Source organism: Engraulis encrasicolus, chromosome 21 (assembly GCF_034702125.1).
Source record: "Engraulis encrasicolus isolate BLACKSEA-1 chromosome 21, IST_EnEncr_1.0, whole genome shotgun sequence".
In the NCBI taxonomy this organism is placed as follows: domain Eukaryota; kingdom Metazoa; phylum Chordata; class Actinopteri; order Clupeiformes; family Engraulidae; genus Engraulis; species Engraulis encrasicolus.
In genome coordinates, this window is record NC_085877.1 from 27,875,626 (window position 1) to 27,887,192 (window position 11,567).

Below are 11,567 nucleotides of genomic sequence, written 5' to 3' on the forward strand. Positions count from 1 at the left end.
GAGTGAGTGAGTGAGTGAGTGAGGTGAGTGAGTGAGTGAGTGAGTGAGTGAGTGAGTGAGTGAGTGAGTGAGTGAGTGAGTGAGTGAGTGAGTGAGTGAGTGAGTGAGTGAGTGAGTGAGTGAGTGAGTGTGTGTGTGTGTGTGTGTGTGTGTGTGTGTGTGCGTGCGCACGGAGACAAACCTGGCCCATATTGATCTTAAGCCCCATCTTGGCTCTTTGGAAATATTCTTACCATTACAAAGGCTATTTTAATATTTTCCCCCAAACAACATGAATCAAACCCCAGGAAAAGACCAACCATTATAAGTGACTCGTGGGGAGCTGTCCATGCTGGTGGTGCTTAATTTGTCCCGATATTTGCCCGTGGAGTAGTGAGTCTTTCATGTCTGCCTACATGACCTTGCGCGCCAGGGTCTGACCATGGTGCTTTTTGCTTTTTAGCACCCGAGAAAAATGCCACTCTTGTTAAAAATTACATAGGTATGCTTACGTCCTATTCAATTCAATTTCAGTCCACTGTTCAGTAGGCCTATTAGGCTGCAATCAAATTCAATAGCCTATGCTCATCCACATGCACGCGAAAAACAATAACCCAAGCGGCGGGACTAATTCGATTATATTCCTTCCAAAAATGTCCGAACGTCACAAAAATCAGTTATTTGCATTGTCCGTAATTATACCAAACAAAAAGGTATCAATAGAAGAAATCAAGTCTTCAGTTTCGATAATCCACGTTACAAATCCTCAACAACAGCAAGCCATTCCTTCTCTGCTATGAGGCAGGCAACGGAACAAGTGCAGACAGTAGGCTATATGACCACGTTGATGCTGCACGGCTTGAAAGGATTCTGTCTAAATTAAATATCTTGGATAGCCTATATAGACCTAGGCCTAACTAGATTTGTTGCAATACAGATTCATTTTCTATAGCCAGAAGTGTTCCGTTGGACTGACGAAACCGAACACGATCAAGTTTGCAACTTCTTTCCCTCATGCGCTGTCCGTCAGCACCACCTGTCATTGGACGTCCGATTAGCTTTCATTACGTGCTGAGGGAAAAAACTCTCGCCATTAGGCCTATGTGCTGTTGCACTGTTGTGAGGGATATCACCAAATAATTTAGATAAAAGTCAGAACATTATTTTGGCAATGAAAGGCACACAGGTGGCTGGAAGCTCAAGCAGTCTTCAGTCTGTTCATTTAAGTTTGTTGGGTGCTCTTGGATATCGGGTATCAGTTCATGTAGAGAGAAGAGTTCATCCAGGCACTCCAAAATAAGGTGTCCAAACGGGAAGTTACATTAAAAAGCCTTAAATGGTACTGGGCTGGGGTTACATTAAAAAGCCGACATGTTTCGACCTCACCAGGTCTTCATCATTGCTACGTTCACCATTGAAAAGAAAGGCCTAAATAGTGACATCACCACATGTGACCCATTACGCACTACACACATTTGCGCACACCAGAGAAAACAAAGATTAAAAAATATCCTGGGGTAATAAGTGATGCCACAGAAAAAAATGACCAGAAGTACAAATAAGCATCACAAAAAAACAAGTAAAATCAATATCCTCATTTAGACCAGGATAGCGCATGGCATCCAGTTGGTGTATCCAAAAAGTCTCCCTCTGATTAAGTCTTTTTAGCCTCTCCCCACCCCTCGGAAGAGGTTTGATATGTTAGACGCCCTGTATGCGCAGCAGAGAATCATTTTTACCATGGTATTCATTGAAATGTTTCGCCATGGGATAGTCAAAATTGCCCACTCTGATAGCATATTTATGTTCTGCTAGCCTATCTCGCATGCGCCTTTTTGTGCGTCCGATATAAAAGAACCCTTCAGCGCAAGGACAAGTTAGGCGGTATATGACAAATGTTGAATTGCAATTAATGAAATCTCTCTGTCCGTATTCTCTCGTGGTTTTAGTATCCACAAAAGATTTGGCTTGTGAAACATTTGGGCAGTGAGGGCACTTCATACATCTATAGGTGCCAATGGGTTTACGCAGCCAGGTTTCTCTCTTTTTCACCTGTGAGAGCGCATTAATTTATCTCCTAGGCTGGGTGCACTCTTTAAAGACACCATGGGTGGTTCTGGGAACACCTCACGTAGTTGCGCATCACTTTCAATAATGGACCAATTGTTCTTAATAATTTGCCTGATCCGCGTCGCTTGTGTAGCCTACTATATGTCGTAACAAAAAAGGACGGGACTGCTGGTGGCGATGATGTTTCTTTTTGGTCAATAACGTGTTGCGTTGTAGGGAGCGCGCTTCACTGTATGCGTTTTGGATGGCTTCAGGGTGATAGGCTCTATCACTGAATCTTTTCTCCATCAGCTCGGCCTGCTCGTGAAAATCATTTTCCAAATCACAGATACGCCTTAATCTCTGGAATTGGCCGTGTGGAATATTTCTAATGAGATGCGGGGGATGGAATGAATCCGCTCTCAGAATGGTGTTCCGAGAGGTCGCCTTTCTGAATAAGGTGGTGTGCAGCTGTCCCTCCGCGTCTTTATATATCGTCAAATCCAGAAAGTGAATATTAGTTAATGAATATTCCAAGGAAGCCATCCAAAACGCATACAGTGAAGCGCGCTCCCTACAACGCAACAGGTTATTGACCAAAAAGAAACATCATCGCCACCAGCAGTCCCGTCCTTTATTTGTTACGACAGTTCATAGATGTATGAACTGCACCCACTGCCCAAATGTTACACAAGCCAAATCTTTTGTGGATACTAAAACCACGGTATGGACAGAGAGATTTCATTAATTGCAATTCTACATTTGTCATATACCGCCTAACTTGTCCTTGCGCTGAAGGGTTCTTTTATATCGGACGCACAAAAAGGCGCATGCGAGATAGGCTAGCAGAACATAAATATGCTATCAGAGTGGGCAATTTTGACTATCCCATGGCGAAACATTTCAATGAATACCATGGTAAAAATGATTCTCTGCTGCGCATACAGGGCGTCGAACATATCAAACCTCTTCCGAGGGGTGGGGTCCGGGACAGGCTAAAAAGACTTAATCAGAGGGAGACTTTTTGGATACACCAACTGGATGCCATGCGCTATCCAGGTCTAAATGAGGATATTGATTTTAATTGTTTTTTGTGATGCTTATTTGTACTTCTGGTCATTTTTTTCTGTGGCATCACTTATTACCCCAGGCTATTTTTTAATCTTATTTTCTCTGGTGTGCGCAAATGTGTGTAGTGCGTAATGGGTCACATGTGGTGATGTCACTATTTAAGGGAGGCCTTTCTTTTCAATGGTGAACGTAGCCCTGATGAAGACCTGGTGAGGTCGAAACATGTCGGCTTTTTAATGTAACCCCAGCCCAGTACCATTTAAGGCTTTTTAATGTAACTTCCCGTTTGGACACCTTATTTTGGAGTGCCTGGATGAACTCTTCTCTCTACATGAACTGATACCCGATATCCAAGAGCACCCAACAAACTTAAATGAACAGACTGAAGACTGCTTGAGCTTCCAGCCACCTGTGTGCCTTGCATTGCCAAAATAATGTTCTGACTTTTATCTAAATTATTTGGTGATATCCCTCACAACAGTGCAACAGCACATAGGCCTAATGGCGAGAGTTTTTCCCTCAGCACGTAATGAAAGCTAATCGGACGTCCAATGACAGGTGGTGCTGACGGACAGCGCATGAGGGAAAGAAGTTGCAAACTTGATCGTGTTCGGTTTCTTCAGTCCAACGGAACACTTCTGGCTATAGAAAATGAATCTGTATTGCAACAAATCTAGTTAGGCCTAGGTCTATATAGGCTATCCAAGATATTTAATTTAGACAGAATCCTTTCAAGCCGTGCAGCATCAACGTGGTCATATAGCCTACTGTCTGCACTTGTTCCGTTGCCTGCCTCATAGCAGAGAAGGAATGGCTTGCTGTTGTTGAGGATTTGTAACGTGGATTATCGAAACTGAAGACTTGATTTCTTCTATTGATACCTTTTTGTTTGGTATAATTACGGACAATGCAAATAACTGATTTTTGTGACGTTCGGACATTTTTGGAAGGAATATAATCGAATTAGTCCCGCCGCTTGGGTTATTGTTTTTCGCGTGCATGTGGATGAGCATAGGCTATTGAATTTGATTGCAGCCTAATAGGCCTACTGAACAGTGTACTGAACTTGAATTGAATAGGACGTAGGCCTAAGCATACCTATGTAATTTTTAACAAGAGTGGCATTTTTCTCGGGTGCTAAAAAGCAAAAAGCACCATGGTCAGACCCTGGCGCGCAAGGTCATGTAGGCAGACATGAAAGACTCACTACTCCACGGGCAAATATCGGGACAAATTAAGCACCACCAGCATGGACAGCTCCCCACGAGTCACTTATAATGGTTGGTCTTTTCCTGGGGTTTGATTCATGTTGTTTGGGGGAAAATATTAAAATAGCCTTTGTAATGGTAAGAATATTTCCAAAGAGCCAAGATGGGGCTTAAGATCAATATGGGCCAGGTTTGTCTCCGTGCGCACGCACACACACACACACACACACACACACACACACACACACACACACACACACACACACACACACACACACACACACACACACACACACACACACACACTCTCTCTCTCTCTCTCTCTCTCTCTCTCTCTCTCTCTCTCTCTCTCTCTCTCTCTCTCTCTCTCTCTCTCTCTCTCTCTCTCGCCCCACATATTTAATGTCGCTGTAAATTGGTGTAATGTAGCAGAAAGTGCGAGACATTCGCTGGCCTCGTTGCACGCAACACGTTGTGAAATGATTTCTTAACGGTTTTAACCGCATCATTCGCGACTCTCGAGCAGTTTGAGAACTGAGAAGAATGAGAGAGAGAGAGGGCAGTGACTACCATGTCACTGAGACTATGTGTGTGTTGTGCCTAGTGAATCCAAGTGCAGAAAATACATATCCATATAGTTTATTACATAATGCACCATGTTATTACATTTCCATCAAAAAAAAAAGTTGCGGCCGCATTCCGTAATAAATTTCGCATTTTGTAATAATTTATTACAAGATGAGAAAAAAGTTATTACGAAATGCGTTCAAGAAATTTATTACGAAATGCGTAAATTATTACACAATGCGGCAATTGTCACCGCATTATGTAATAATTTGTTACATTATTACATATTGCACCGTTATTACATAATGCGGCGTTACACACCGAGCTAGCGGCTAGCCAATCTGTCGTCAATTACACAGAGCTTGGTATCCGTGTATTAGTTATGGGTATACAGCTAGCTAGCTAACACCGAACATGCCATGTTGACAACAATCATAAATATAACCATTTAACAAGCCCAAAATGTCTTAACATTTCGCTGGTTGATCAAGGAGGGCCATGTGGTTGAAAACGAGGCATTTTTGAACTGTATAAGTGAAAACACGATTTATTAGGACACTTTTGTGGCTGTGGTCATCACAAGCAGATTCCCTGATTGTCGCTCCCAACGCAGGACGCTCCCCGGCCGGCTGGGTATACAGCTAGCTAGCTAACACCGAACATGCCATGTTGACAACAATCATAAATATGACAATTTAACAAGCCCCAAATTGCTCAACATTTCGCTGGTTGATCAAGGAGGGCTGTGTGGTTGAAAACGAGGCATTTTTGAACTATGTAAGTGAAAACACGATTTATTGGGAAACTTGTTTGTGGCTGTGGTGATCACACGCATTCACTGCTACGACGCCTCGGAGTTGCCGCTTCACAAGACAGCTGTGACGTTACACAGAAGTGTGTGGGGATTGGTTGTTTGCCATCCAATTGCGTGGCGTTGAGTGCTGAAGCAACCGTTTATCCCGCCCACACTGCTGCCCAGCCCTCCTAGACCCTGGTACAGCTTTTTGCTGTACGGCGTCTAGATTTCTAGGCTAGGGCCTTGCAGTAATTCATCCTTGTTTATACAGTGGTGCTCATACGTTTACATACCCCAGCAGAATATACGCTTTCTCTGCGATTTCTCACAAAATATGACAGATTATACAAAACCTTTTTTCACTCATTGCTAGTGACTGGCTTAAGATATTTATTAGCAATATTCTGTGTTTACTCTTTCAAAAGCATGATCACAACCCAAACTACCCAAATGACCCTGTTCAAAAGTTTACATACCCTAGTTTCCGATGCTGAATATGGCCCTGTTTAACATCAGGGACCGCTCTAAATTGTTTGTGGTAGTTGTGGATAAGGCTCTTAATGTTCTCTGATGACAAAACAGCACATTCTTCCTGGCAGAATGGTTGTTTCCAATAATATCTTTGGGTGTCTTGCTGGAACCTCACATTTGAGGTTTCCCCTGAGTGGCTCAATGATGTTGAGATCAGGAGAGTGAGATGGTCGCTCAAAAACCTTCATTTTATTCTTTCTGAAGCTAATGACGGGTTGATTTGGCTTTCTGTGTCGAAATATTGTCATGTTGGCACTGTTGGAATTTCAATTCCAGAAATACAATATGAGGGGTTTGGTTGGAATCAAGCCAATGGGCAAGGGAATCATTGCATTGCAATGATCATTGCAAGGGAAATTGTTCAGGAGGCATAGGACAACCAAAAAATAACTTCAGGTGAAATATAGGACAACATGAAAAAAATGTTTTAAACTGTACAGGAAAGAGGCACTTGAGGAAAGATGGGCTGTTGGGGGTTGCCAGGAGAAAGCCATTACTACAAAAATGCAAACATGTTATTTTGCATATGATACACCAAATAGCATAGTGAGAAGCATCAGAATGCATGTGACAAAGTCATTTGGAAAAATGAGATCAATATGGAACTTTTTTCAGCCACTATTAACAGTACCATTTGGAGAACAGTCAACGGAGCCTATGATGAAAGTTACACCATCCCTTCTGTGAAACATGGTTATGGACCACTGATGTCATGGGTACATTTGAGTTACAAATGCACTACACTTTTGGTCCATACTCACAGAATGATGAATACATTGCCCTGTGAAAAATACTGGAGGAAACTTGACACTCATCAGCCTTGAATCTGCACATGGTTCATTGTTTGGACATGCCAACATGACAATATTTCAGCACAGAAAGCCAAATCAACCCGTCATTAGCTTCAGAAAGAATAAAATGAAGTTTTTGTGCGACCGTCTCACTCTCCTGATCTCAACATCATTGAGCCACTCAGGGGAAACCTCAAATGTGAGGTTCCAGCAAGACACCCAAAGATATTATAGGAAACAACCATTCTGCCAGGAAGAATGTGCTGTTTTGTCATCAGAGAACATTAAGAGCCTTATCCACAACTACCACAAACAATTTAGAGCGGTCCCTGATGTTAAACAGGGCCATATTCAGCATCAGAAACTAGGGTATGTAAACTTTTGAACAGGGTCATTTGGGTAGTTTGGGTTGTGATAATGCTTTTGAAAGAGTAAACACAGAATACTGCTAATAAATATCTTAAGTTAGTCACTAGCAATGAGTGAAAAAAAAGGTTTTGTGTAATCCTTCATATTTTGAGAGAAATCGCCAAGAAAGCGTATATTCTGCTGGGGTATGTAAACATATGAGCACCACTGTATGTGTCTTTCATTACTATTCTATTGTATGACTCCTGCTGTCTTCCCTATGTGTAGGCCCATGGAGAGCTGCCTTCATTACCATCCTGTTACTAGTACTGCTGGGTTTGGGCCTACTGTTTCTCTCACACCGCAAAGGTCAGGACGTCAGATCTACACACAGATAAGAAATCCAATATATTTTATCACCATTGTAACAATAACCATGAAAATAAGCAGTCCTTTTTTGTAAGAAATAAATAATTAAGACAAAAATATTAGTAAGGTAAAAGGAAAAGTACACAAAACTAAACAACTCCTACATGCATGTCGTGTTTCCATTGTCCAAGTAAGACTCAACTGCTGTGTTGCACCATTACATGCAAGTCTCAATGTAAACAGAGCTATCGTTGCGTAACATATGAGATGTGCAGTACAAAATAAGATGAAATGGAAAATGGCCTTTTGTTGGATTGTATGCTATGGTTTGTACTGGAATTGCTATACCTAATCTCTTATTTCTGTCATTGTAGGTAACATTTCATTTACAAAGAAAGGTATTACCAGATTTATATCCAGCATGTAAGACGTATATTAATCCTAACTACTATAACCACAATGGGCAAAACTCACCACATTATACCCCCTGAAAAGAGTCTCTATTGGAATCATTGCTCCATCAGATGTTACATCAATTAAAAACAAAACAAGGCCCTCTTATTACGCACAAATAATGCATCATAATTCATATAATTTGTATAATTTATAGGCCTGATATTATTTCTATAATAAACATTTTAATAAGATTTATTATGTCATTATGAGGCACTGTAATGAATGCTAATGAAAGTGTTTTATTCTGCGTTCTTCTGCTCTGAATATTTATTTTACTATTCTGCAGGGAATGCAGAAAGGTCAGCAAGTACTGAAAGAGGCAACGCTACAGCTACAGGTATGTGCCATGTAACATGTGGCTTCATCGTGCAAAGGGCCCTGACTGGGTCTTGAAAAGCACATTAACATGGAGGTAGAATGCACAGAATGCAAAGAAAAAGTTTAGAAATAATGAGTGATGATAACAGTATAATAATTAACCTATCTATCAGATAGGCATGTACCATAGCTTATAGTAAAAGGGCACTGACCTGGCTCTTGAACCCATGGGTTTCAAACAGGGTTCTTGACCACAATTTCAAAGTCCAGGTGTAAAGGAAATTGGAGCACATGCTCAAATCTGACTCCTTTCCCTTTATTCACAATGCCATGGCCTTGAAGAAACAAACCCATTGTTCTTTAAATAGGCTGAATTTACAGCATGTCCGGTTATGCATATCATTAAATGATTAATGCAGAACATTGATTAAGCCTGGTAGATAACACACATTACTTTATGTTCTCTCCCTTTATATAGAAGGGCCCAAAAATGACCCTTACACAGGTATTGTATGTGTATGATTCTTTAGTCGTCATCACTGTAGTGTGTACACCATACAGTATGTAGCTTATGTCATATATATATATATTTTTTTTTAGCATTTTTGTTTTATTTTCCATTTTACGTTTCACAATATACTATGTCAAATAGGTGAATGTGTTCGAAGTGAGACAAAATTGCAGACCACAGAAATGTCAACCAACACACTTACACAAGGTAACTACAATTTTTCAAGAAATGACAAACATTGCAAAAAGGATTTCCCACGGGATTAACAAATAATACTCTACTCTACGCTAGTGAAGTAAGCACATGATAATACATGAATTGCAAATGCTTTCAGAAATGGCAGAGAAGTCAACAACAACAAATGCCCAAATTATTAGGAAAGCAGGTACATTTTACAGGAGATTTTTTAAACAGTGTTTGCCCTGCCTGAGTGTTGAATGAACATTTACTGATCTGTGCCTTACACTTTGCAGGACGGGAAACAATTTTAGGAGATAGAGGTACCTTAAAATTGTTCAATAAAACTATAATACAAAACAGAGACAATGACAAGAGAAATAATATATTGTGTGAATTTGTTTTTTTTAGTGCAACTTACACTGGATGAGAAAACAGCTCCTGGTTTCCTGAAAGTGGAGACAAAAGCCAATGGACAACTAGTAACATGTAAAGACCCGAACAAAATGGCTGCTCAGGGAATCCAGCATCCTTATGTTCTGTGTAAAGAGAGACTCAGCTCACATCAGCACTACTGGAATCTGAGGGGTGAATCTTTCCTTGGAAATCTACCTGATCTACTATCCAGGCAGTCCTGGTATGTGGGAGTGTGTGCATCCACAGCAGCAGAGAGTAAGGTGAAGCTTCCTCTAACTCCAGAAAATGGCTACTGGATTCTTCATTATAAGAAAGGAACTGGATTATCCACCAACAGTGAAGCTACTTTTCCTATATCAGTGAGGAATGATGATATGTATGTACTCGGAGTGCATCTAGACTGTGACAATAACACATTATCATTTTACAACTCTGACGAGGACACACATATTTGTACTTTCTACAACATCCCTCCATTGAAGACATTCATCCCACTTATCTGCCCTGGTGTCATTGATGGAGATATCATGTATTTAGTAAAAAATGTGTATTTTCAGCGTGATTGATTTTCTGGTAGTATATGCATACAGTATTCAATGCATGCATTCAATGCTATCAACATGGTCTACACTGCACATTAGAGCGCGTATATTGCCCGTGAAATGTAGATTTGAACCTGTAGATTAGAACCATCTGTTGACACTGTAGATTAGAATCATCCCTGTGTCCTGGGCTCAACGATGACAACTGTGTGATTTAATTTTTGAAATTCTCTCTGCATAAACACAACTTCAACTTATGAAGACCAGGAGACTATATGAAGACCAGGAGAGGAGTCGAAGACAAATTGCGACAGCAAACTACATTTTATTAAAATGTTAGGGGAAAGGGAAATTGGAAATTGTTAGGGGAAAAGAGAAAAGTCCAGGGAGATGAGGGCAGTCAGTCTGGCAGTAGCCAGATCATGGCAGACAGGAACCGGGCCTTTACTTTCATAATGCAGTTCTATCATGGTCAAAGAAAATAGTGTGGAGAAGAACGCTTGCTGGCTGGAAAATACAGTTAGGGCCAGAAATATTTGGACAGCAACACAATTATCATCCTTTTACACCCTATACCCCACCAAAATGGATTTGAAATAAAACAAACAAGCTGTGCATTAACTGTAGAGTCTTAGCATTAATGTGAAGGTGTTAACATCCATATCGCATTAACAGGAATGAAATAGCAACGTTTTTTGTCTGTGTTGCCCACTTTTCAAGGGATCAAAAGTAATTGGACAGTAGGCTTCTCAACTATTCTCCAGTCAGATGTGTGTTATTCCCTTACTACACCATCACCAAGATGTCAATACAAGGTCTTAGAGTTCATTTGAAGTGTTCAATTTACATTTCCATATACTTTAACGGAATGTCCATGAGATCCAAAGTCCACCTGTCATCATCAGTGATGCAAGCCATCATAAGGTTGAAAAAAATCAAACAAACCCATTTGAGAGATGGGGAAACATTGAATATGATTAATTCAAGAGTTCAGAATGTTGGAAAAAAGAAATACCAGAGCAACACCAAATTACCTGGCAGACATGGAAGACAAATGCTGTGGATGACAGACAATATTCTGTATCTGGTGAACAAAAACTCATCTCCCAACAGTTTGCCAGATGTAGAACACTGTCCAGGTGAACGGTGGATACATGTCCAAGGCAACAATCAAGAAAAAGATCAAGAACATTCAGGAATACTTCACCATAGGAAATACAGAGGGTTCACTAAAAGATGTAAATTATTGATTGCATCAGAAATAGCAATACCAGATTTGGCTTTGCCAAACAACGTCTTAAAAAGACCGTATAGGTCTTGAGCTACATCCTATGGACAGAGGAGACAAAAATCATCTTGTACAAGGGTAATGGGAAGAAAGGAGTATAGAGAAGGGAAGGAACTGCTCATGATTCAAAGCATACCACCCAATCAGTG

At 40.7% G+C, this 11,567-nt stretch overlaps 1 long non-coding RNA gene across 1 annotated transcript; it reads left to right on the forward strand.

Moving 5' to 3' along the window:
• The first annotated feature begins 8,023 nt into the window (after window positions 1-8,023).
• LOC134438083 (uncharacterized) lies at window positions 8,024-9,505 on the forward strand. The gene is made up of 6 exons (XR_010032525.1): window positions 8,024-8,107; window positions 8,452-8,502; window positions 8,962-8,988; window positions 9,136-9,201; window positions 9,329-9,379; window positions 9,468-9,505. It is a non-coding gene; the product is annotated as an uncharacterized LOC134438083 (long non-coding RNA).
• The last annotated feature ends 2,062 nt before the right edge of the window (window positions 9,506-11,567 follow it).